Genomic DNA, 24,272 nt, shown 5'->3' on the forward strand with positions numbered 1-24,272 from the left:
ATTTTGTACACCTCAATCAGGTCCCCCCTCAGCCTTCTCTGCTCCAAGGAAAACAACTCCAGCCTGTCCAGCCTCTCTTCATAGCTGAGGCGCTCCATCCCAGGTAACATCCTGGTGAATCTTCTCTGCACCCTCTCCAAAGCAATCACATCCTTCCTATAGTGAGGCGACCAGAACTGCACACAGTACTCCAGCTGTGGCCTCACCAGCGTTTTGTACAGCTCCATCATAACCTCCCTGCTCTTATATTCTATGCCTCGGCTAATGAAGGCAAGTATCCCATATGCCTTTTTAACCACCTTATCTACCTGCTCCGCTGCCTTCAGGGATCTATGTACATGTACACCAAGGTCCCTCTGACCCTCTGTACTTCCTAGGGTCCTACCACTCATTGTGTATTCCCTTGCCTTATTTGTCCGTCCAAAATGCATCACCTCGCACTTTTCAGGGTTAAATTCCATTTGCCACTTTTCCGCCCATCTGACCAACCCGTTTATATCGTCCTGTAGCCGGAGGCTTTCCTCCTCGCAATTTACCACCCCACCAATTTTCGTGTCATCTGCGAACTTACTGATCATACCTTTTACATAGAAACATAGAGATAGGAACAGGAGTAGGCCATTCGGCCCTTCGAGCCTGCTCCGCCATTCAATGAGATCATGGCTGATTTTCGTCTGAGATCATAGCTGATCTTACCAGTTCAGTACCCCGTCCCCGCCTTTTCTCCGTAACCCTTAATCCCCTTAGCCTTCAGAAATATATCCAATTCTCTCTTGAAAATATTTATTGAATTAGCCTTCACAGCCCTCTGTGGCAGGGAATTCCACAGGCTCACCACTCTTTGAGTGAAGAAATTCTTCCTCATCTCTGTTTTAAATGATTTGCCCGCTATTTTTAGACTGTGGCCCCTGGTTCTGTGCTCCCCGGCCATTGGAAACATTCTCTCTGAATTCAGCCTGTCCAGGCCTGCCATAATTTTATATGTTTCGATGAGATCCCCTCTCAATCTTCTAAACTCCAGTGAGTACAAGCCCAAACTATTTAATCTCTCTTCGTAGGTCATTCCCGCCATTCCAGGTATCAGCCTGGTGAATCGCCGTTGCACTCTTTCCATGGCAAGAACATCCTTCCGCAGATGGGGCGACCAAAACTGTACACAATACTCCAGATGCGGTCTCACCAGCACCTTGTACAGCTGTAGTAAGGTATCCCTATTCCTATACTCGAACCCCCTTGATATGAAGGCCAACATACCATTTGCCTTCTTAATCGCCTGTTGCACCTGCATGCTCTCCTTCAGTGACTGGTGCACAAGAACACCCAGGTCCCTCTGCACTTCCCCATCTCCCAATCTATTGCCATTTAGATAATAATCTACCCTCCTGTTTTTACCCCCAAAGTGGATAACCTCGCATTTATCCACATTATAGTGCATCTGCCACGTATCCGCCCATTCCCCCAACCTGTCCAAATCGCACTGTAGCCTCCTGACATCCTCATCAGAGCCCACCCCTCCTCCTAGTTTAGTGTCGTCAGCGAATTTGGAAATATTGCATCCAATTCCCTGATCCAGATCATTTATATATATTGTGAACAGCTGGGGTCCCAGGACAGATCCTTGCGGCACCCCGCTGGTCACTGCCTGCCACTCCGAAAACGAGCCGTTTATTCCAACTCTCTGTTTTCTATCCGCCAGCCAGTTCTCTATCCACGTTAATACTTTGCCCCCAATCCCATGAGCCTTAATTTTGCATGATAATCTTTTGTGTGGAACCTTATCGAAGGCTTTCTGGAAGTCAAGGTACACCACATCCACTGGCTCTCCCCCATCTATTTTACCAGTTACTTCCTCAAAAAATTCCAGCAGATTAGTCAAACACGATTTACCCTTTGTAAATCCATGTTGACTCTGTCCGATCCTTTCCCCATTTGTCAAGTGCTCCGCTATTTTATCCTTAATAATGGACTCTAGCATTTTGCCCACAACCGATGTAAGGCTTACTGGTCTATAATTCCCTGCTTTCTCTCTACCCCCCTTTTTAAATATTGGGGTAACATTAGCTACCCTCCAATCCACGGGTACTGTTCCCGAGTCAATGGAGTTCCGGAAGATGATCCTTAGAGCATCTGCTATCTCCAGGGCCACCTCCTTAAGTACCCTAGGATGTAGTTTATCAGGCCCCGGGGATTTGTCGGCCTTCAGTCCCCTCAACTTACCCAACACCATATCCCTAGAGATACTAATTTCTGTCAGCTCCTCCCTCTCATTAGTCCCTATGTTTGCCGATATTCCTGGGAGGTTATTTGTGTCCTCCTTTGTGAATACAGAACCAAAGTATGAGTTTAATTGGTCTGCCATTTCCTTATTCTCCATTATATATTCTCCCGAATCAGACTGCAAGGGACCGACTTGGGATTTTACCAGTCTTTTCCTCCTGATATACCGATAAAAGCTTTTGCAGTCTGTCTTTATGTTTGCTGCAAGTTTACTTTCGTATTCTATTTTCCCCTTCCTGATTAATCCCTTTGTCCTCTTTTGCTGTATCCTGTACTGCCCCCAATCTTCCGGTCTGGTGCTTTTTTTTGCCAGTTGATATGCCCTTTTTTTTGATTTTATGCTGTCCCTAATTTCCCTCGTTATCCACGGTTGAGTCACCTTTTTAGGTTTATTTTTATGCCAAACCGGTATAAACATGTTCTGGAATTCTTCCATTCTATCTTTGAATGCTTGCCATTGTCTATCCACTGTCAATCCCCCCAGAAACACCACCCAATCAATCTTACCCAATTCCCGTCTCATACCCTCGTAATTCCCTTTATTTAAGTTCTGGACCTTAGTCTCTGATTCAATTTCCTCACTCTCCATCTCGACTGAGAGCTCGATCATATTATGATCGCTCTGACCCAAGGGGCCTCGTACAAGAAGATTGCTGATAAGTCCCTTCTCATTGCACAATACCCAGTCTAAAATGGCCTGATCTCGAGTCGGCTCCTCGACATATTGGTCCAGATAACCGTCCCGAAAACATTCCAGGAATTCCTCCTCCTCAGAATTTTTACTAATTTGGGTAGTCCAATCAATATGTAAATTAAAGTCACCCATGATGACAGCTGTGCTCTTATCGCACGCTTCTCTAATTTCCCTTTTTATGCCTTCCCTCACCTCCATATTACTATTTGGAGGCCTATATATCACACCCACTAACGTTTTCCTCCCCTTGCTATTTCTCATTTCTACCCATACAGATTCCGTTTCATCCGAGTTAATATCCTTCCTTTCCATTGCATTAATCCCCTCCTTTACCAGCAATGCTACCCCACCTCCCCTACCTTATTGCCGATCCTTCCTAAATATTGTATATCCCTGGATGTTAAGTTCCCAGCCTTGCCCACCCTGCAGCCACGTTTCTGTAATCCCAATCAAATCATACTTGTTTACCTCTATTTCCACAACTAATTCATCCACCTTGTTCCTAATGCTTCTAGCATTAAGATACAAAGCCTTCAGGCTTGCTTTTTTCACACTCTCATTATGAATTAGTTTGGCCCTTTGTGTTTCTCTCCTTTGCTTATTGCTTCTCACCTTTCTACCATCTATTTCTGACTTCATATGACTTCCCTCTTTTCCACTACCTAGGTTCCCATCCCCCTGCCAAATTAGTTTAAATCCTCCCGAACATTCTCATCCAAATCATTTATGTAGATCACAAACAATAAGGGACCCAGCACCGATCCCTGAGGTACCCCACTGGACACAGGCTTCCAGTCACAAAAGCAACCTTCGACCATCACCCTCTGCCTCCTGCCACTCAGCCAGTTTAGGATCCAACGCGCCAAGGCACCCTGGATCCCATGGGCTCTTACCTTCTTGACCAGTCTCCTATGCGGGACTTTGTCAAAAGCTTTACTGAAGTCCATGTAAACCACATCCACAGCATTTCCCTCATCCACCCCACTAGTCACCCCCTCGAAAAATTCGATCAGACTCGAAAAATTCGATCAGATTTGTTAGACATGATTTACCCTTGACAAAGCCATGCTGACTATCCCCGATTAATCCTTGCCTCTCCAAGTGGAGATTAATTTTGTCCCTCAGAATTTTTTCCAATAATTTCCCCACCACAGATGTTAGACTCACTGGCCTGTAATTCCCTGGTTTATCCCTGCTACCCTTCTTGAATAATGGTACTACGTTAGCTGTTCTCCAGTCCTCTGGTACATCTCCTGTGGCCAGAGAGGTTCTGAAAATTAGTGTCAGAGCCCCTGCAATCTCCTCCCTTGCCTCCCACAGCAGCCTGGGATACATCTCGTCCGGGCCTGGGGATTTATCCACTTTTTGGCCCGCTAAAACCGCTAGCACCTCCTCCCTCTCGATGCTAATATGTTCGAGTATGTCACAGTCCCCTTGCCCGATTTCTATGTCTGCATCGTCTTTCTCCATAGTGAACACAGATGCAAAAAATTCATTTAAAACCCCGCCTACATCCTCTGGCTCTACACACAGATTGCCACTTTGGTCCCTAATGGGCCCTACCCTTTCCCTGGTTATCCTCTTGCCCTTAATATACTTATAAAACATCTTAGGATTTTCCTTTATTTTGCTCGCCAGTGTTATTTCATGGCCCCTCCTCGCCCTCCTAATTTCTTTTTTAAGTATGCCCCTGCACTTTTTATACTCCTCTAGGGCTTCTTCTGTCTTTAGTCTTTTGTAACTGCCAAAAGCCCCCCTTTTATTTCTAATGCATTTTTGTATATCCCTTGTCATCCAAGGTTCCCTTTGCTTGTTGGTCCCACCCTTGACCTTTACAGGAACATGTTGGCGTTGTACTCTCTCTATTTCCCTTCTGAAAGTCTCCCACTGTTTTGATGTGGATTTTCCTATAAGCAGCTGCTCCCAGTCCACTTTGGCCAGATCCTGCCTTATCATATTAAAATCGGCCTTCCCCCAATTTAGAACCCTTATTTCCGGGCCGTCTTTGTCTTTTTCCATGACCACCTTAAATCTCACCGAATTATGGTCACTGTCGCCAAAATGCTCTCCTACTGACACTTCCACCACTTGCCCGGCTACATTCCCCAGAATTAGGTCCAGTATCGCCCCCTCTCTTGTAGGACTTTCTACATGTTGGCTCAAAAAGCTCTCCTGGATGCACTTTAAGAATTCTGCACCCTCTAAGCCTTTCACACTCTGACTGTCCCAATTTATATTGGGGAAGTTGAAATCCCCCACTATTATTACCCTATTATTTTCGCACTTCTCTGAGATTTGCCTACATATCTGTTCCTCTATCTCCCCCTGACTGTTTGGGGGCCTATAGTACACTCCCAGCAAAGTGCTTGCCCCCTTTTTGTTTTTAAGTTCTACCCGTATGGCCTCATTAGAGGAACCCGCTAATATATCATCCCTCCTTACAGCAGTAATTGACTCCTTAATTAATATTGCAACACCCCCTCCCCTTTTACACCCCCCTCTGTCTCGCCTGAAGATTCTATACCCCGGAATATTGAGCTGCCAGTCCTGACCCTCCCTCAACCATGTCTCCGTGATAGCAACAATATCGTACTCCCATGTGTTCAACAACAACTTCAGTTCATCCACCTTATTTGCAAGACTCCTTGCATTAAAATAAATGCCTTCCAGCCCTGCCATATTCTCTTTTGCCTTCACATATTTGCTCTGCCTTCCCAGCTGACTTGTTTTTCCCTCTGTATTTGGCCGTAAATCACCCCCTACTATAGCTGCACTCTGTACCCCAACCCCCTGCCAAGTTAGTTTAAACCCTCCCCAGCAGTGCTAGCAAACCTCCCCGCAAGGATATTGGTTCCCCCCTGGTTCAGGTGTAAACCGTCCGACTTGTACAAGTCCCACCTTTCCCAGAAGCAGACCCAGTGATCCAGGAAACTAAAGCCCTCCCCCCTGAGGTGAGAGTGACTGCCGTTGACATCAAGGCAACATTTGACCGAGTCTGGCATCAAGGAACCCTAGTAAAACTGAAGTCAATGGGAATCAGGAGGAAAATGCTCCACTGGCTGGAGTCATACCTAGCACAAAGGAAGATGGTTGTGGTGGTTGAAGGTCAATCATCACAGCCCCAGGACATCGCTGCAGGAGTTCCTCAGGGAAGTGTCCTAGGCCCAACCATCTTCAGCTGCTTCATCAGTGACCTTCCCTCCAACATAAGGTCAGAAATGGGGATGTTCGCTGATGACTGCACAGTGTTCAGTGCCATTCACAACTCCTCAGATAATGAAGCAGTCCATGCCCGCATGCAACAAGACCTGGACGACATTCAGTCTTGGGCTGATAAGTGGCAGGTAACATTCGCGCCACAGAAGTGCCAGGCAATGACTATCTCCAACAAGCGAGAATCTAACCACCTCCCGTTGACATTCAACAGCATTACCAGCGCCGAATCCCCGTCTATCGACTTAGAAACATAGAAGATAGGAGCAGGAGTAGGCCATTCGGCCCCTCGAGCCCGCTCCGCCATTTAATGAGATCATGGCTGATCATCCAAATTCAGTACCCTGTCCCTGCTTTCTCCCCATATCCCTTGATCCCTTTAGCCTCAAGAAATATATCCAACTCCTTCTTGAATATATTTAATGAATTGGCCTCAACTGCCTTCTGTGGTAGAGAATTCCACAGGTTCACCACTCTGGGTGAAGAAATTCCTCATCTCTGTCCTAAATGGCTTACCCCTTATCCTTAGACTGTGACCCCTGGTTCTGGACTCCCCGCCATCGGGAACATCCTTCCTGCATCTAGTCTGTCTAGTCTTGTTAGAATTTTATAAGTTTCAATGAGATCCCCTGCGATTGGGGGTAATATTCTGGCATGGATAGAGGATTGGCTATCTAACAGAAGGCAGAGTTGGGATAAATGGTTCATTCTCAGACTGGCAATCAGTAACTAGTGGTGTTCCGCAGGGGTCAGTGCTGGGTCCCCAACTCTTTACAATCTATATTAACGATTTGGAGGAGGGGACCGAGTGTAACATATCAAAGTTTGCAGATGATACTAAGATGGGGGGGAAAGTAGTGAGTGAGGAGGACATAAAAAACCTGCAAGGGGACATAGACAGGCTAAGTAAGTGGGCAGAGATTTGGCAGATGGAATACAATACTGGAAAGTGTGAGGTTATGCACTTTGGCAGGAAAAATCGTAGAGCAAGTTATTATCTTAATGGCAAGAAACTGGAAAGTACTGAAGTACAAAGGGATCTGGGGGTCCTGGTGCACGAAACTCAAAAGGTTAGTATGCAGGTGCAGCAAGTGATTAAGAAGGCCAATGGAATGTTGGCTTTCATTGCTAGGGGGATAGAATATAAAAATAGGGAGGTATTGCTTCAGTTGTACAAGGTATTGGTGAGACCGCACCTGGAATACTGCATACAGTTTTGGTGTCCATACTTAAGAAAAGACATACTTGCTCTCGAGTCAGTACAAAGAAGGTTCACTCGGTTAATCCCGGGGATGAGGGGATGGACGTATGAGGAGAGGTTGAGTAGATTGGGACTCTACTCATTGGAGTTCAGAAGAATGAGAGGCGATCTTATTGAAACATATAAGATTGTGAAGGGGTTGGATCGGGTGGATGCGGGGAGGATGTTCCCGATGATGGGTGAAACTAGAACTAGGGGGCATAGTCTTAGAATAAGGGGCTGCTCTTTCAAAACTGAGATGAGGAGGAACTACTTCACTCAGAGGGTGGTAGGTCCATGGAATATGCTGCCCCAAAAAGCTGTAGAAGCTACATCATTACATAAATTTAAAACAGAAATAGACAGTTTCCTAGAAGTAAAGGGAATTAAGGGTTACGGGGAGCGGGCAGGAATTTGGACATGAGTCTAGGTTCGGATCGGTCATGGCCCTGTGGGTAGCGGAGCGGGCCCAGGGGCCGTGTAGCCTGATCCTGTTCCTAGTTCGTGTGTCTAATTCTGTTAGATTCAGGAGATGGTTCTGTGATAGTAGATTGGCGGTTAGGATCAGATCAGCCATGATCTTATTGAATGGCGGAGCAGGCTCGAGGGGCCGATTGGCCTACTCCTGCTCCTATTTCTTATGTTCTTATGTTCTTATTCTTCTAAACTCTAGCGAATATAAGCTTAATCGACCCAATCTCTCATCATACGTCATTCCTGCCATCCCAGGTATCAGTCTGGTGAATCTTCGCTGCACTCCATGGCAAGAACATCCCTCCTCAGATAAGGTGACCAAAACTGCACACAATACTCAAGGTGTAGTCTCACCAAGGCCCTGTACAACTGCAGCAAGACATCCTTGCTCCTGTACTCGAATCCTCTCGCTATGAAGGTCAACATACATTTGCCTTCTTAACCGCCTGCTGCACCTGCATGCTTACCTTCAGCGACTGGTGCACAAGGACACCCAGGTCTCGTTGCACTTCCCCTTCTCCCAATCTATTGCCGTTCAGATAATAATCTGCCTTCCTGTTTTTGCCCCCGAAGTGGATAACCTCACATTTATCCACATTATATTCCATCTGCCATGCATCTGCCCAATCACCCAACCTGTCCAAGGGGGTCACCATTAACCAGAAACTTAACTGGACCAGCCACACACATACTGTGGCAACAAGAGCAGGTCAGAGGCTGGATATTCTGCGGCGAGTGTCTCACCTCCTGACTCCCCAAAGCCTTTCCACCATCTACAAGGCACAAGTCAGGAGTGTGATGGAATACTCACCACTTGCCTGGATGAGTGCAGCTCCCAACACTCAAGAAGCTCGACACCATCCAGGACAAAGCAGCCCGCTTGATTGGCACCCCATCCATCACCTTAAACATTCACTCCCTCCACCACCGGCGCACTGTGGCTGCAGTGTGTACCATCTACAAGATGCACTGCAGCAACTCGCCAAGGCTTTTTCGGCAGCACCTCCCAAACCCGCGACCTCTTCCACCTAGAAGGACAAGGGCAGCAGGCGCATGGGAACACCACCAGCTCCAAGTTCTCCTCCAAGTCACACACCATCCTGACTTAGAAGTATATCGGGCCGATCCTTCATCGTCACTGGGTCAAATTCCTGGAACTCCCTCCCTAACAGCACTGTGGGAGCACCTTCACCACACGGACTGCAGCGGTTCACAAAGGCGGCTCACCACCACCATCTCAAGGGGCAATTAGGGATGGGCAATAAATGCTGGCCTTGCCAGCGACGCCCACATCCCATAAAACAAATTTAAAAAAAATATGTTGAATGGGTGAGATGAAGAGGGGCGGGAGGAGGCTGGTGTGGAGCAGAAACACCGGCACGGAGCAGTGGGGCCGAATGGCCTGTTTCTGTGCTGTACGTTCTGTGTCATTTCAAAATTTGCAGATGACACACAACTTGGAAGTATAGTGAACAGTGAGGAGGAAAGTGATAGACTTCAGGAAGACAAAGACAGGCTGGTGAAATGGGCGGACTCGTGCCAGATGAAAATTTAACGCAGAAAAGTGCGAAGTGATACATTTTGGTAGGAAGAATGAGGAGAGGCAATATAAACTGAAGGGTACAATCCTAAAGGGTGCACGAACAGAGAGACCTGGGGTATATGTGCACAAATCGTTGAAGGTGGCAGGGCAGGTTGAGAAAGCGGCTAAAAAAGCTTACGGGATCCTGGGCTTCATAAATAGAGGTATAGAGTACAAAAGTAGAAATTAGGATGAACCTGTATAAAACACTGGTTCAGCCATAACTGGAGTATTGTGTCCAATTCTGGGCACCGCACTTTAGGAAGGATGTGAAGGCCTTAGAGAGGGTGCAGAAAAGATTTACAAAAATGATTCCAGGGATGAGGGACTTCAGTTACGTTGATAGACTGGAGAAGCTGGGGTTGTTCTCCTTGGAGCAGAGAAGGTTGAGAGGAGATTTGATCGAGGTGTTCAAAATCATGAGTGGCCTGGACAGAGTAGAAGGGTCGAGAACCAGAGGACACAGATTTAAGGTGATTGGCAGAAGAACCAAAGGCAACATAAGAAAAACTTTTTACGCAGTGAGTGGTTATGATCTGGAATGCGCTGCCTGAAAGGGTGGTGGAGGCAGATTCAATCACCGCTTTCAAAAGCGAGTTGGATAAGTACCTGATGGAAAGTAATTTGCAGGGCTCCGGGGAAAGGGCGGGGGAGTGGGACTGGCTGAAGCGCTCTTGCAGAGAGCCGGCACGGGCTCGACGGGCCGAATGGCCTTCCTTGCTGTAACCATTCTATGATTCTATTCCATGATTCTAATTGTTAGGCCAGTCCCCCAGAACAGTCGCAGCAACCCTGGCTAACACAGGCTTCACCGGGGATTGAACCCAGGCCGTACCTCAGCACCGTGTTTCAAACCAATCCATCGGGACTCACAGCGGCTATCACTGTCCGGAAAGGTCTGAGAGTTCGAGAAAGAAAAAGAAAGACTTGCATTTCTATAGCGCCTTTCACGACCACCGGACGTTCCAAACGCTTCACAGCCAATGAAGGACTTCTTGAAGTGTGGTCACTGTTGCAATATAGGAAATGTGGCAGCCAATTTGCACACAGCAAGATCCCACAAACAGCAATGTGATAATGACCAGATAATCTATTTTAGTGATGTTGGTTGAGGGATAAATTGGCCCCAGGACACTGGGGAAAATTCCCCTGCTCTTCTTTGAAATAGTGCCATGGGATCTTTCACATCCTTCTTCTTCACCTGAGAGAGCAGATGGGGCCTCGGTTTAACGAAAGACGGCACCTCTGACAGTGCAGCACTCCCTCAGTACTGCCCCTCCGACAGTGCGGCGCTCCCTCAGTACTGCCCCTCCGACAGTGCAGTGCTCCCTCACTACTGACCCTCCGACAGTGCGGCGCTCCCTCAGTACTGCCCCTCCGACAGTGCAGCGCTCCCTCAATACTCCCTCTGCAACAGTGCAGCGCTCCCTCAGTACTGCCCCTCCGACAGTGCAGCGCTTCCTCACTACTGACACTCCGACAGTGCGGCGCTCCCTCAGTACTGCCCCTCCGACAGTGCAGCGCTCCCTCAATACTCCCTCTGCAACAGTGCAGCGTTCCCTCAATACTGCCCCTCCGACAGTGCAGCGCTCCCTCAGTACTGCCCCTCCGACAGTGCAGCGCTCCCTCAGTACTGCCCCTCCGACAGTGCAGCGCTCCCTCAGTACTGCCCCTCCGACAGTGCAGCGCTCCCTCAGTACTGCCCCTCCGACAGTGCAGCGCTCCCTCAATACTGACCCTCCGACAGTGCAGCGCTCCCTCAATACTGCCCCTCTGACAGTGCGGCGCTCCCTCAGTACTGCCCCTCCGACAGTGCGGCGCTCCCTCAGTACTGACCCTCCGACAGTGCAGCGCTCCCTCAGTACTGCCCCTCCGACAGTGCGGCGCTCCCTCAGTACTGCCCCTCCGACAGTGCGGCGCTCCCTCAGTACTGACCCTCCGACAGTGCGGCGCTCCCTCAGTACTGCACTGGAGTGTCGACCTGGATTAAGTGCTCAAGTCCCTGGAGTGGGATCTGCACCCACAACCTTTTGACTCGGAGGCGATGGTGCTGCCCACTGAGCCACGGCTGACAAAGAGTCTACGTTGTAGATGGTTTCTAACCTGGATCCACGAGGTGTTTGAGTGTTGGTGACATTTCTCTCTGTTTTTTAGTGATTTCCTGATCCTGCCGGGTTACATTGATTTCACCTCGGACCAGGTGGTGAGTATCGGGATTAAAGCTTTGCCATAAGGCAGGCTGGAAAAGGGGAAATGCTGGGCGCCTTTATGGATAGAATCTTACAGCACAGGAGGAGGCCATTCGGCCCATCATGCCTGTGCCGGCTCTTTGGTCGAGCTCTCCAATTAGTCCCACTCCCCCCTGCTCTTTCCCCAGAGCCCTGTGAATTTTTCCCCTTCAAGTATTTCTCCAATTCCCTTTTGAAAGTTACTATTGAATCTGCTTCCACCGCCCTTTCAGGCAGCGCGTTCCAGATCACAACAATAATCCTTACCTCCCCTCTGGTTCTTTTGCCGATGATCTTCAATCTGTGTCCTCTGGTTACCGACCCTCCTGCCACTGGAAACAGTTTCTCCTTATTTACTCTGTCAAAACCCCCTCATGATTTTGAACATAGAATCATAGAAATTTATGGTACAGGAGACCATTCGGCCCATTGTGTGTGTGCTGGTCGAAAAAGAGCTCTCCAGCCTAATCCCACTTTCCAGCTCTTGGTCCGTAGCCCTGTAGGTTACGGCACTTCAAGTGCATAGCCAAGTACTTATTAAAAGTGATGAGGGCCTCTGTCTCCCACCCTTTCAGGCAGTGAGTACCAGACCCCCACCACCCTCTGGGTGAAAAAAGTTCTCCTCAACTCCCCTCTAATCCTCTGACCAATTACTTTAAATCTCTGCCCCCTGGTTATTGACCCTTCTGCTAAGGGAAACAGGTCCTTCCTACCCACTCCATCTCAAACACCTCTATCAAATCTCCCATTAACCTTCTCTGCTCTAAGGAGAACAACCCCAGCTTCTCCAGTCTCTCCACATATCTGAAGTCCCTCATCCCCGGAACCATTCTAGTAAATCTCCTCTGCACCCTCTCCAAGGCCTTGACATCCTTCCTAAAGTGCGGTGCCCAGAATTGGACACAATACTCCAGCTGGGGCCGAACCAGGGTTTTATAAAGGTTTAGCATAACTTCCCTGCTGTTGTGCTCTCTGCCTCGATTAATAAAACCAAGGATCCCGTGCGCTTTTTTTAATGGCCTTCTCAACTTGTCCTGCCACCTTCAGAGATTGTTGTGAGGGTCAGAAAGCCTACTCCCCTCTCCTGGGTGGTGCACTGACTGTTACGGAGGGTGTGGGGAGGGAGGGCTAGCTGTGGCTCAGATTCTTTAACTGGATTTCCGTGAAGCGGTTCAGATCCTGAGATCAGGCCGGGAGGTGGCTCCTGGGGCGAAGGTTGAGTGAAGCTGGGGTTTGGGGCTATCCTGTATCGTGCGGGAGGAGAAGGGTCCGACAGGGCAATGCCGTCCTGTGCCACCGGGTCACGTGCTGCTTGGAGCAACTTCGCTTGCGGATCCGGCCAGGATCATTCAATTTGGAATTGGTTCTTAAGTTTGATCCTTTTCAGCTCCTCCCAGGTTTACAGCCAGCTATTCCTTATCATTTACCATTTGTCTGAGAGACACGTGACTAGGGTCAGTCTGTTTCCAAGAGTTCTTGTTTAATTCTAGTTCTAGTTTCGTTTTTAGTATAGGGTCCTGGTATTATTGGCGTTTCGGGGGGGGGTGTCGCGGTAGTTTTGGTGTGGGGGTAGAAACATAGAAGATAGGAGCAGGAGTTGGCCATTCGGCCCCTCGAGCCTGCTCCGCCATTTAATGAGATCATGGCTGATCATCCAAATTCAGTACCCTGTCCCTGCTTTTTCCCCATATCCCTTGATCCCTTTAGCCTTAAGAAATATATCCAACTCCTTCTTGAATATATTTAATGAATTGGCCTCTACTGCCTTCTGTGGTAGAGAATTCCACAGGTTCACCACTCTCTGGGTGAAGAAATTCCTCCACATTTCTGTCCTGAATGGCTTACCCCTTATCCTTAGACTGTGACCCCTGGTTCTGGACTCCCCGCCATCGGGAACATCCTTCCTGCATCTAGTCTATCTAGTCCTGTTAGAATTTTATAAGTTTCAATGAGATCCCCTCTCATTCGCGTGCAAAATTAAGGCACATGGGATTGGGGGCAAGGTATTGACTTGGATAGAGAACTGGTTGGCGGACAGAAAGCAAAGAGTTGGAATAAACGGGTCGTTTTCCGAGTGGCAGGCAGTGACTAGTGGGGTACCGCAAGGATCGGTCCTAGGACCCCAGCTGTTCACAATATATATTAATGATCTGGATGAGGGAATTGGATGTAATATCTCCAAATTTGCAGACGACACAAAGCTGGGTGGGAGGGTAAGCTGCGAGGAGGATGTCGGGAAAATCCAGTACGATTTGGACAGGTTGGGTGATTGGGCAGAAACATGACAAATGCACTATAATGTGGATAAATGTGAGGTTATCCACTTTGGTGGCAAAAACAGGAAGGCAGATTATTATTTGAATGGCAATAGATTGGGAGAAGGGGAAGTGCAAAGAGACCTGGGTGTCCTTGTGCACCAGTCGCTGAAGGTAAGCATGCAGGTGCAGCAGGCGGTTAAGAAGGCAAATGGTATGTTGGCCTTCGTAGCAAGAGGGTTCGAGTACAGGAACAAGGATGTCTTGCTACAGTTGTACAGGGCCTTGGTGAGACCGCACCTTGAGTATTGTGTGCAGTTTTGGTCTCCATACCTGAGGAAGGACGTTCTTGCCATGGAGGGAGTGCAGCGAAGATTCACCAGGCTGATACCTGGGATGGCAGGAATGATGTTGATGCGCTATCAATTACTCATAAAAGACTGAGAGTTAAGAGAGTAACTAAAGGCTTTTATTAACAAAAAGAATGAAGGTCTGCCTCGAGTGGTCGACCGGTCCAGAAATACAAAGGGCTGGGGAGCAGTCACCTTTATACTAGGACTTGTGGGAGGAGTCAGCCGAGGCATGTCCAGGCATGTACACAGTGGAATACAAACAGTGGTTTACCACATTCACCCCTTGTTTAAAATTGAGTCCGGTGGGGTGAAGTGTATTAAAAGTTAGTGTATTGGAGTCTCTCCGGAGGTCTTGTCTGCCGCTGTGATCGGCGTGGCGACGGCAGGGGTAGTGGAGCTTCCGGCGTCGAGTCCTGCGTAGGCTGTGGCACAGGCGTGTCGTCCTCGTAGATGTCGAGCGGGTCGCGGGGCCCAGGCCTGCCGTCTGCTGGGGCTGGATATCGGATCGTGGGGGGGGGTGGTAGTGAGTAGTGGGTTACTACGGCCCCCGAGGGTGCAAGGTCTCTTATGGAGACTGTGTCCTCCCGCCCATCCGGGTATGCGATGTAAGCATACTGGGGATTGGCGTGGAGGAGGTCGACCCTCTCGACCAGGGGGTCCGTTTTATGGGTCCTCACGTGCCTTCTCAGTAGGATCGGCCCTGGGGACGTCAGCCATGGCGGTAGCGATGTCCCCGATGTGGACTTCCTTGGGAAGACAAACATTTTCTCATGAGGGGTGGCGTTAGTGGCAGTGCAGAGCAGTGACCGAATAGAGTGGAGCGCATCGGGGAGCACATCCTGCCAGCGGGAGGTTGGAAGGCCCCTAGACTTTAAGGCTAGCAGGGCGGCCTTCCAAACTGTCGCATTTTCTCTTTCCACCTGTCCGTTCCCCCGGGGGTTGTAACTGGTGGTCCTGCTTGTAGCAATACCCCTAGTTAGCAGGTACTGACGGAGTTCGTCGCTCATAAACGATGAGCCCCGGTCGCTATGGATATAGCTGGGGAAACCGAACAGGGTGAAGAGGTCGTTCAGACATTTAATGACCGTGGCACTGGTCATGTCCGGGCAGGGGATGGCGAACGGGAAACGGGAGTACTCATCAATAATATTGAGGAAGTACACATTGCGGTCGGAGGAGGGGAGAGGCCCTTTAAAATCAACGCTCAGGCGCTCGAAGGGGCGAGTGGCTTTTATCAGGTGGGCCCTGTCTGGTCTATAAAAGTGCGGTTTGCACTCAGCGCAGACTTGGCAGTTCCTGGTCATGGTCCTGACCTCCTCAATAGAGTAAGGCAGGTTGCGGGCCTTGATGAAGTGGAAGAACCTGGTGACCCCCGGGTGGCAGAGGTCATTGTGGAGGGCCCGCAGTCTATCGATCTGCGCGCTGGCGCAGGTGCCACGCGATAGCGCATCCGGGGGTTCATTGAGCTTCCCGGGCCGGTACAAGATCTCGTAATTGTAGGTGGAAAGTTCGATTCTCCACCTCAAGATCTTGTCATTTTTGATTTTGCCCCTCTGCTTGTTGTTAAACATGAAAGCAACTGAACGTTGGTCAGTGAGCAGGGTAAATCGTTTTCCGGCCAGGTAGTGCCTCCAATGACGCACAGCCTCCACAATCGCCTGGGCCTCCTTCTCAACAGCGGAGTGTCTGGTCTCCGGGCCTTGGAGGGTTCGTGAAAAGAAGGCCACGGGTCTCCCCGCCTGATTGAGGGTAGCGGCCAGGGCAAAGTCGGACGCGTCGCTTTCCACCTGGAAGGGGATGGATTCGTCCACTGCGTGCATGGTGGCTTTGGCAATGTCTTCCTTGATACGGTGGAAGGCTAAGCGGGCCTCTGCCGTCAAGGGAAAAGAGGTGGACTTGATCAGCGGATGGGCCTTGTCCGCATAGTAGGGGACCCACTGGGCATAATAGGAGAAAAACAGTAGGCACCTCTTCAGGGCCTTGAGGCAGTGGGAGTTCCATAAGGGGACGCATCCGGTCGGGGTCGGGGCCGATGACTCCGTGTTCCACAACACAGCCAAGGATGGCGAGGCGGTTTGTGCGGAATATGCACTTCTCCTTGTTATATGTCAGGTTCAGGAGTTGGGCGGTGCGGAGGAATTTTTCGAGGTTTGCGTCATGGTCCTGCAAGTCACGGCCGCAGATGGTCACATTGTCCAGATATGGGAAAGTGGCCTGCAACGCATTTTGATCTACCATCCGGTCCATCTCCCTTTGGAAGACGGAGACCCCGTTGGTGACGCCAAAGGGAACCCTAAGGAAGTGGTAGAGGCGGCCGTTTGCCTCAAAGGCAGTATACTGGCGGTCCTCAGGGCGGATAGGGAGCTGGTGGTACGCTGATTTCAGGTCAATGGTCGAGAAGACGCGGTACTGCGCGATCTGGTTGACCATATCAGCTATGCGGGGGGGTGGGTAGGCGTCCAGCAGGGTGTAGCGATTTATTGTCTGGCTGTAGTCGATGACCAGGCGCTGCTTCTCGCCGGTCTTAACGACCACAACCTGGGCTCGCCAGGGGCTGGTGCTGCCCTCAATAATCCCTTCTTTCAGGAGCCGCTCCACTTCGGTTTTAATGAAAACCCTGTCCCCGGCACTGTATCGCCTGCTCTTTGTGGCGATGGGCTTACAGTCGGGGGTGAGGTTAGCAAACAGTGGTGGGGGGGTGACTCTGAGTGTGGAGAGGTTGCACCTGGTGCGCGGCGGGCAATTTGGGAGCTGCGGACTGTGAGTGGGGGTAGGGGTCCACCGTACGCCATCGTAACACTTTTAAGGTGGCACTGAAAATCTAACCCCAGCAGGACGGCAGCGCAGAGGTCGGGCAGGACCAGAAGTTTAAAATGATCGTACACGGTCCCGTCTACAACGAGTGTCACTACGCAGTAGCCGCCGATGTCCGCCGACTGGGACTCGGAGGCCATAGAAATCCGCTGGTGCGCAGGCAGGACTGGGAGAGAGCAACGCCGCACCGTGTCGGGGTGGATGAAGCTCTCCGTGCTCCCAGAGTCAAAAAGGCAGATTGTATCGTGGCCATTTACCTTAATGTCCATTGTGGAACTGGCCAGCTGGTGCGGTCTCGCTTGGTCCAGTGTAATGGATGCCAGCGTAGGGGTCGGTGTGTCGCTGCGGGTATCAGATGAGGCGGTGTTGGGGGCCTGCTGCGTTCCGGCTGTCGTCCAAGATGGCGGCGTCCATGATCCCCATGTGGCTGGAGGCGTCCAAAATGGCTGCTGTACCGGTGGTTCGCACATGGCCGGGGAGGCCCAAGATGGCGGCCCACATGGCCCACACGCGGCGCTGCTGTGGTTCGGGGTGGCTTTGGCCCTGCAGATGTTAGCGTAGTGTCCCTTCTTCCCGCAGCCCGAGCAGATCGCGTTTTTTTGCCGGGCAGCGCGCTCTGGGGTGTTTTGCCTGGCCACAGAAGTAGCATTTCTGGCCTTGGGGCACTGCTGTCTGGCCTTGGGACACTGCTGCGGTAGTTGGGCCGTTGCTGGGGTGTGGCTGGGGTGGCACGGCGCTATGAGGCGGTCCTACCGTGTCCCAGGCTGTCATTCCCCGCGGCGTCCACGGTGCAGAGGAGTAGGCATCCATGCCCCGGTAGGCTGCATCCAATGATAGTGCGAGTTCAGAGGCCTTGTTGAGGTCGAGGTCACTCTGCTCCAACAGTCGCTGTCGGGTGTAATTGGATCTGTGGCCCGCTACAAAAGCGTCCCGGATAAGTTCCTCTGTGTACACGGCGGCCTTTACATCCTTACAACCACAGGCCCGGCCAAGCACAGACAGTGCCTGAAGGTATTCCACGGTCGATTCCCCAGGTTGTTGTTTACGACTCCCCAGGTTGTTGTTTACGACTCCCCAGAAGGTGCCTGGCGTACACTTCGTTCACTGGGCGCGTGTACTGGTCCTTGAGGAGCTTGATAGCGTCCGCGTACGAGGTCGCGTCTTGGATGACCGAGTACACTCGGTGGTTCACTTTGGAGGTCAGGACATCCAGTTTGTCCTCGTCCGATTTGATTGCTGCGGAGGCGGTCAGGAATTTTTCGAAACACTTAAGCCAGTGAGTAAACTTGGTGGATGAGTCCGCCTCCCGATGATCTAAGTCCAGGCATGCTGGTGTGAGGATCTTCTCCATTATAAAAATTTTGTTAATAAAATTGATGCGCTATCAATTACTCATAAAAGACTGAGAGTTAAGAGAGTAACTAAAGGCTTTTATTAACAAAAGAATGAAGGTCTGCCTCGAGTTGTCGACCAGTCCAGAAATACAAAGGGCTGGGGAGCAGTCACCTTTATACTAGGACTTGTGGGAGGAGTCAGCCGAGGCATGTCCAGGCATGTACACAGTGGAATACAAACAGTGGTTTACCACAGACGTATGAGGAGAGATTGTGTCGATTGGGCTTATACTCACTGGAGTTTAGAAGATTGGGAGGGGATCTCATTGAGACCTATAAAATTCTGTCAGGTCTGGACAGACTAGATGCAGGAAGGATGTTTCTGATGGCCGGGGAGTCCAGAACCAGGGGTCATAGTCTAAGGATAAGGGGTAAGCCATTTAGGACTGAAATGAGGAGGAATTTCTTCACCCAGAGAGTGGTGAACCTGTGGAATTCTCTGCCACAGAGGGCGGTGGAGGCCAGTTCATTAAATATATTCAAGAAAGAGTTGGATATGTTTCTTGAGGCTGAAGGGATCAAGGGATATGGGGAGAAGGCAGGGACAGGGTACTGAGTTTGGATGATCAGCCATGATCACATTGAATGGCGGAGCAGGCTCGAAGGGCCGAATGGCCTACTCCTGCTCCTATCTTCTATGTTTCTATGTTTCTATTCTTCTAAATTCCAGCGAGTACAAGCCCAATCGACCCAATCTCTCCTCATACGTCATTCCTGCCATCCCAGGTATCAGTCTGGTGAATCTTCGCTGCACTCCCTCCATGGCAAGAACATCCTTCCTCAGATAAGGTGACCAAAACTGCACACAATACTCTAGGTGTGGTCTCACCAAGGTCCTGTACAACTGCAGCAAGACATCCTTGTTCCTGTACTCGAACCCGCTCGCTACGAAGGCCAACATACCATTTGCCTTCTTAACCGCCTGCTGCTCCTGCATGCTTACCTTCAGCGACTGGTACACAAGGACACCCAGGTCTCGTTGCACTTCCCCTTCTCCCAATCTATTGCCATTCAGATAATAATCTGCCTTCCTGTTTCTGCCACCAAAGTGGATAACCTCACATTTATCCACATTATACTGCATCTGCCCAATCACCCAACCTGTCCAAATCATACTGGAGTTTCTCTGCATCTTCCTCACAGCACACACGCCCACCCAGCTTTGTGTCGTCTGCAAACTTGGAGATATTACATCTAGTTCCCTCGTCTAGATCATTAATATATATTGTGAATAGCTGGGGTCCTAGCACCGATCCCTGCGGTACCCCACTAGTCACTGCCTGCCACTCGGAAAAAGACCCGTTTATTCCAACTCTGCTTTCTATCTGCCAACCAGTTCTTTATCCAAGTCAGTACCTTACCCCCAATCCCATGTGCCTTAACTTTACACGCTAATCTCTTATGCGGGACCTTATCGAAAGCCTTCTGTAAGTCCAAATACACCACATCCACTGGTTCTCCCTTATCTATTCTACCACTTGCATCCTCAAAAAATTCCGTGTTGCGGTAGTTTTGGTATGGGGGGTGTCACGGTAGTTTTGGTGTGTGGGGGTGTCGCGGTAGTTTTGGTGTGGGAGTGTCGCGGTAGTTTTGGTGTGGGGGGTGTCGCGGTAGTTTTGGTGTGGGGGGTGTCGCGGTAGTTTTGGTGTGGGGGTGTCGCGGTAGTTTTGGTGTGGGGGTGTCGCGGTAGTTTTGGTGTGGGGGTGGCACGGTAGTTTTGGTGTGGGGGTGTCGCGGTAGTTTTGGTGTGGGGGTGCCGCGGTAGTTTTGGTGTGGGGGTGTCGCGGTAGTTTTGGTGTGGGGGGGGTGTCGCGGTAGTTTTGGTGTGGGGGGGGTAGTGGTATTTTTGCCGTGTGTGATTTATGACAGTCACTTTTGGAGTTTTAATTCTAAGTGAGCAAGTCCTGCCCGTCTTACACCCCCGCACGGTAGCCTGCTGATCTCTGTCTCTGTGTGTAGGATCTCACCTCTGCGCTCACCAAGAAGATCACCTTAAAGACACCCCTGGTCTCCTCGCCCATGGACACAGTGACTGAGGCTAACATGGCTATTGCCATGGCGGTGAGTAAGACCAGCTCGTGACACTTGACCTGCACCCAGACACTTCTGTTGACAATATTCTGCTGTGTGTTGAAGCGGAGAATCACTGTGATGTTTCTGAAATTGAAACGGGCGTTCCTTCAGCTGAATATTTGTATCGCTGGAAATTTCTCTGAATTCCCGCTCCGCACCATTAGCTGGTTTTAGCTGGAGTCTTAGAGGGGAAATCAGCCAGGGTTCCTGCTCCTGATCACTGCGGTGAGGACTCTGGGTCCCTCTCCCTCAAGTTGAACATTTTGCTGATTCTCTCTGCCCCTCTACTTTCTTGCCTGCTTTCCCGGGGGTGCTGACCTTTGCCTGAGATTGGTTCCAAGGGTGTTGGCTGCTCGTCAATATCCCACCCAAGCCGTTCTTCGTGGATGATCCTAGTGGGTGAGAGTTGGCAGGGTGCTTGATCGCAGGGGTCCTACAGCACTGCCCTCACCATCCCTCACATGGGCTCGCAGTGATCAGGGGCCAGATCCTGGGCTGATGGTGTTTTTCCCCCCAATCCTCCGCACTGGGGAACTGTTTGATTGTGACCTTAATACCACTCTAGGTGAGTTCAACACAGACCGGGAATGGATCTCTGTAGCTTTGTTACTCACCTGGGGTGCATTTACGCACCGTGCCATCACCGGAGCCCATCCGTCTTTTACCCGTTTAACTCCAGACGCCGCAGTCTCTGGCTGGGGTCTCCCTGGCTGGGGTCTCCCTGGCTGGGGTCCCCCTGGCTGGGGGCCCTCTGGCTGGGGCCCCCACTGGCTGGGGCCCCTCTGGCTGGGGTCCCCCCTGGCTGGGGACCCCCTGGCTGGGGCCCCCCCTGGCTGGGGCCCCTCTGGCTGGGGTCCCCTCTGGCTGGGGTCCCCCCTGGCTGGGGCCCCTCTGGCTGGGGCCCCCTCTGGCTGTGATGCCGTTCACAGGCGCCTTCTGTCCCCCTCAACCCAGGGGTCATTTTTTACCTGCAGTATCAGGCTCTGTGTCCTGCTGTAGTGTGAATTGTAAATGGAAAGGCCCCAGTGATGAGTGGTTGAATGTTGCTGTGATTGCGGGTGAGGGGTGTGTAGCCCTCCTGCTCTGTGGGTGCTTCATGTTCCCAGTGCCCAGGTGCAGTATTAGTGGTTGAATGTTGCTGTGATTGCGGGTGAGGGGTGTGTAGCCCCCCTGCTCTAGGGGTGTGTAGCCCCCCCTGCTCTGTGGGTGCTTCATGTTCCCAGTGCCCAGGTGCAGTATTGTCGTCTAACTGCTGTGATTTTCTTTTTAAACCACAGCTGATGGGAGGGATCGGATTCATCCACCATAACTGTACCCAGAGTTCCAGGCCAACCAAGTTCGCAAAGTCAAGGTACAGACTCCGAGTACCAGCTCAGTGTGATTCCCCTCGGTCGGGGCTAACCGGGCAATTCCAGAATTCAGGAGTTTCAGTTCTGGGGAAAGATTCAGAGAGTTGGTTTCCTTTCTTTGGAGAACCGGAGACGTGGCAGCGAGCTAAACTCGGGGAGGAATCAGCAGAAAGACCCGGAAAAGTGCTTGCTGGGGTGAAACGCTCAAATCATCACCCGGGCAGTGTTCATGGGAGAATTGGATGTGTTACTGCAGAGAAGAGTTGGGGGACGGGGTGGGGTAGGGGGATCGGGGGAAGTAGGGGGTCAGAAGGGTGGGGTCGGGGGGTACGGTGGGCGGGTGAGGTCGGGGGGGTACGGTGGGCGGGTGGGCCGGGGGGTAAGGTGGGTGGGTGGGGTACGGTGGGCGGGTGAGGTCGGGGGGTACGGTGGGCAGGTGGGGTACGGTGGGTGGGTTGCGGTCGGGGGAAGGGCGGGCGGTACGGTGGGTGGGGTCGGGGGGGCGGCGGGCGGTTGGGTCGGGGGGTGGGGTCGGGGGGGGTACGGCGGGCGGTCGAGTCGGGGGGTACGGCGGGTGGGGTTGGGGGTACGGCGGGGTGGTGGGGTCGGGGGGTACGGCGGGTGGGGTCGGGGAGTACGGCGGGCAGTGGGGTCGGGGGGTACGGCGGGTGGGGCCGGGGGGTACGGCGGGCAGTGGGGTCGGGGGGTACGGCGGGTGGGGTCGGGGGGTACGGCGGGTGGGGTCGGGGGGTACGGCGGGCAGTGGGGTCGGGGGGGTACGGCGGGTGGGGTCGGGGGTACGGCGGGCAGTGGGGTCGGGGGGTACGGCGGGCAGTGGGGTCGGGGGGGGTACGGCGGGTGGGGTCGGGGGTACGGCGGGCAGTGGGGTCGGGGGTACGGTGGGTGGGGTCGGGGGGGGTACGGTGTTCGGGGGGTACGGCGGGCAGTGGGGTCGGGGGGTACGGTGGGTGGGGTCGGGGGAAGGGTGGGGTCGGGGGGTACGGCGGGCAGTGGGGTCGGGGGGGTACGGCGGGCAGTGGGGTCGGGGGGTACGGTGGGTGGGGTCGGGGGAAGGGTGGGGTCGGGGGTACGGCGGGCAGTGGGGTCGGGGGGTACGGCGGGCAGTGGGGTCGGGGGGTACGGCGGGTGGGGTCGGGGGTACGGCGGGCAGTGGGGTCGGGGGTACGGCGGGCGGGTGGGGTCGGGGGTACGGTGGGTGGGTGGGGTCGGGGGGGGTACGGTGTTCGGGGGGTACGGCGGGCAGTGGGTCGGGGGGTACGGTAGGTGGGGTCGAGGGAAGGGTGGGGTCGGGGGTACGGCGGGGCGGTCGGGTCGGAGGGTACGGCGGGGTGGGGTCGGTGGGTACGGCGGGTGGGTCGGGGGGTACGGCGGGTGGGGTCGGGGGGTACGGCGGGTGGGGTCGGGGGGTACGGTGGGTGGGGTCGGGGGGTACGGTGGGTGGGGTCGGGGGGTACGGCGGGTGGGGTCGGGGGGTACGGCGGGTGGGGTCGGGGGGTACGGCGGGTGGGGTCGGGGTACGGCGGGTGGGGTCGGGGGTACGGCGGGTGGGGTCGGGGGGTACGGCGGGTGGGGTCGGGGGGTACGGCGGGTGGGGTCGGTGGGTACGGCGGGTGGGGTCGGGGGTACGGCGGGTGGGGTCGGGGGAAGGGTGGGGTCGGGGGGTACGGCGGGTGGGGTCGGGGGGTACGGCGGGGGGGTCGGGTATGGTGGTCGGGGGTATGGCGGGTGGGTCGGGGGGTACGGTGGGCGGGGGGGACGGTGGGCGGGGGGGTACGGCGGGGGATCGGGGGGTACGGCGGGTGGGGTCGGGGAGTACGGGCGGGGTGGGGTCGGGGAGTACGGCGGGCAGTGGGGTCGAGGGGTACGGTGGGTGGTGTCGGGGTACGGCGGGTGGGGTCGGGGGGACGGTGGTTGGGGTTGGGGGTACGGCGGGCAGTGGGGTCGGGGGGTATGGTGGGCGGGGGGGGGCCGGTGGGTATGGTGGTCGGGGGTACGGCAGGGGGGTACGGTGGGTGGGGTCGGGGGTACGGCGGGCAGTGGGGTCGGGGGCTGAGGTCTGGAACGGGCAGGGTCCGTTTGTGCTGGAGTGAGAAATGCTGTTTCCATTAAGAGGTGCTCACCCTGCCCTGGAAACGCCCCTTCCCCGGGGCTGTTGGCTTTGCAGGAATCGCGGAGTAACGTCTGACCACAATGTCCTTCTGTTTCTCTCCCGTGGTTTGAGCCCGTGTTTTAAATTTTATTTCAGAAATACGAGCAGGGGTTCATCACGGACCCGGTTGTTATGAGCCCCTCAGAAAAGGTGCGG

At 52.7% G+C, this 24,272-nt stretch overlaps 1 long non-coding RNA gene across 1 annotated transcript; it reads left to right on the forward strand.

The window, feature by feature from the left end:
- The first annotated feature begins 1,186 nt into the window (after positions 1-1,186).
- LOC147111369 (uncharacterized) lies at positions 1,187-24,272 on the forward strand. The gene is made up of 5 exons (XR_015080092.1): positions 1,187-1,205; positions 11,635-11,683; positions 20,484-20,585; positions 21,875-21,948; positions 24,213-24,272. It is a non-coding gene; the product is annotated as an uncharacterized LOC147111369 (long non-coding RNA).

This window comes from Somniosus microcephalus, chromosome 11, assembly GCF_052327205.1.
Source record: "Somniosus microcephalus isolate GS21.2 chromosome 11, FLI_Smic_1.0, whole genome shotgun sequence".
NCBI classification, from domain to species: Eukaryota; Metazoa; Chordata; class Chondrichthyes; order Squaliformes; family Somniosidae; genus Somniosus; species Somniosus microcephalus.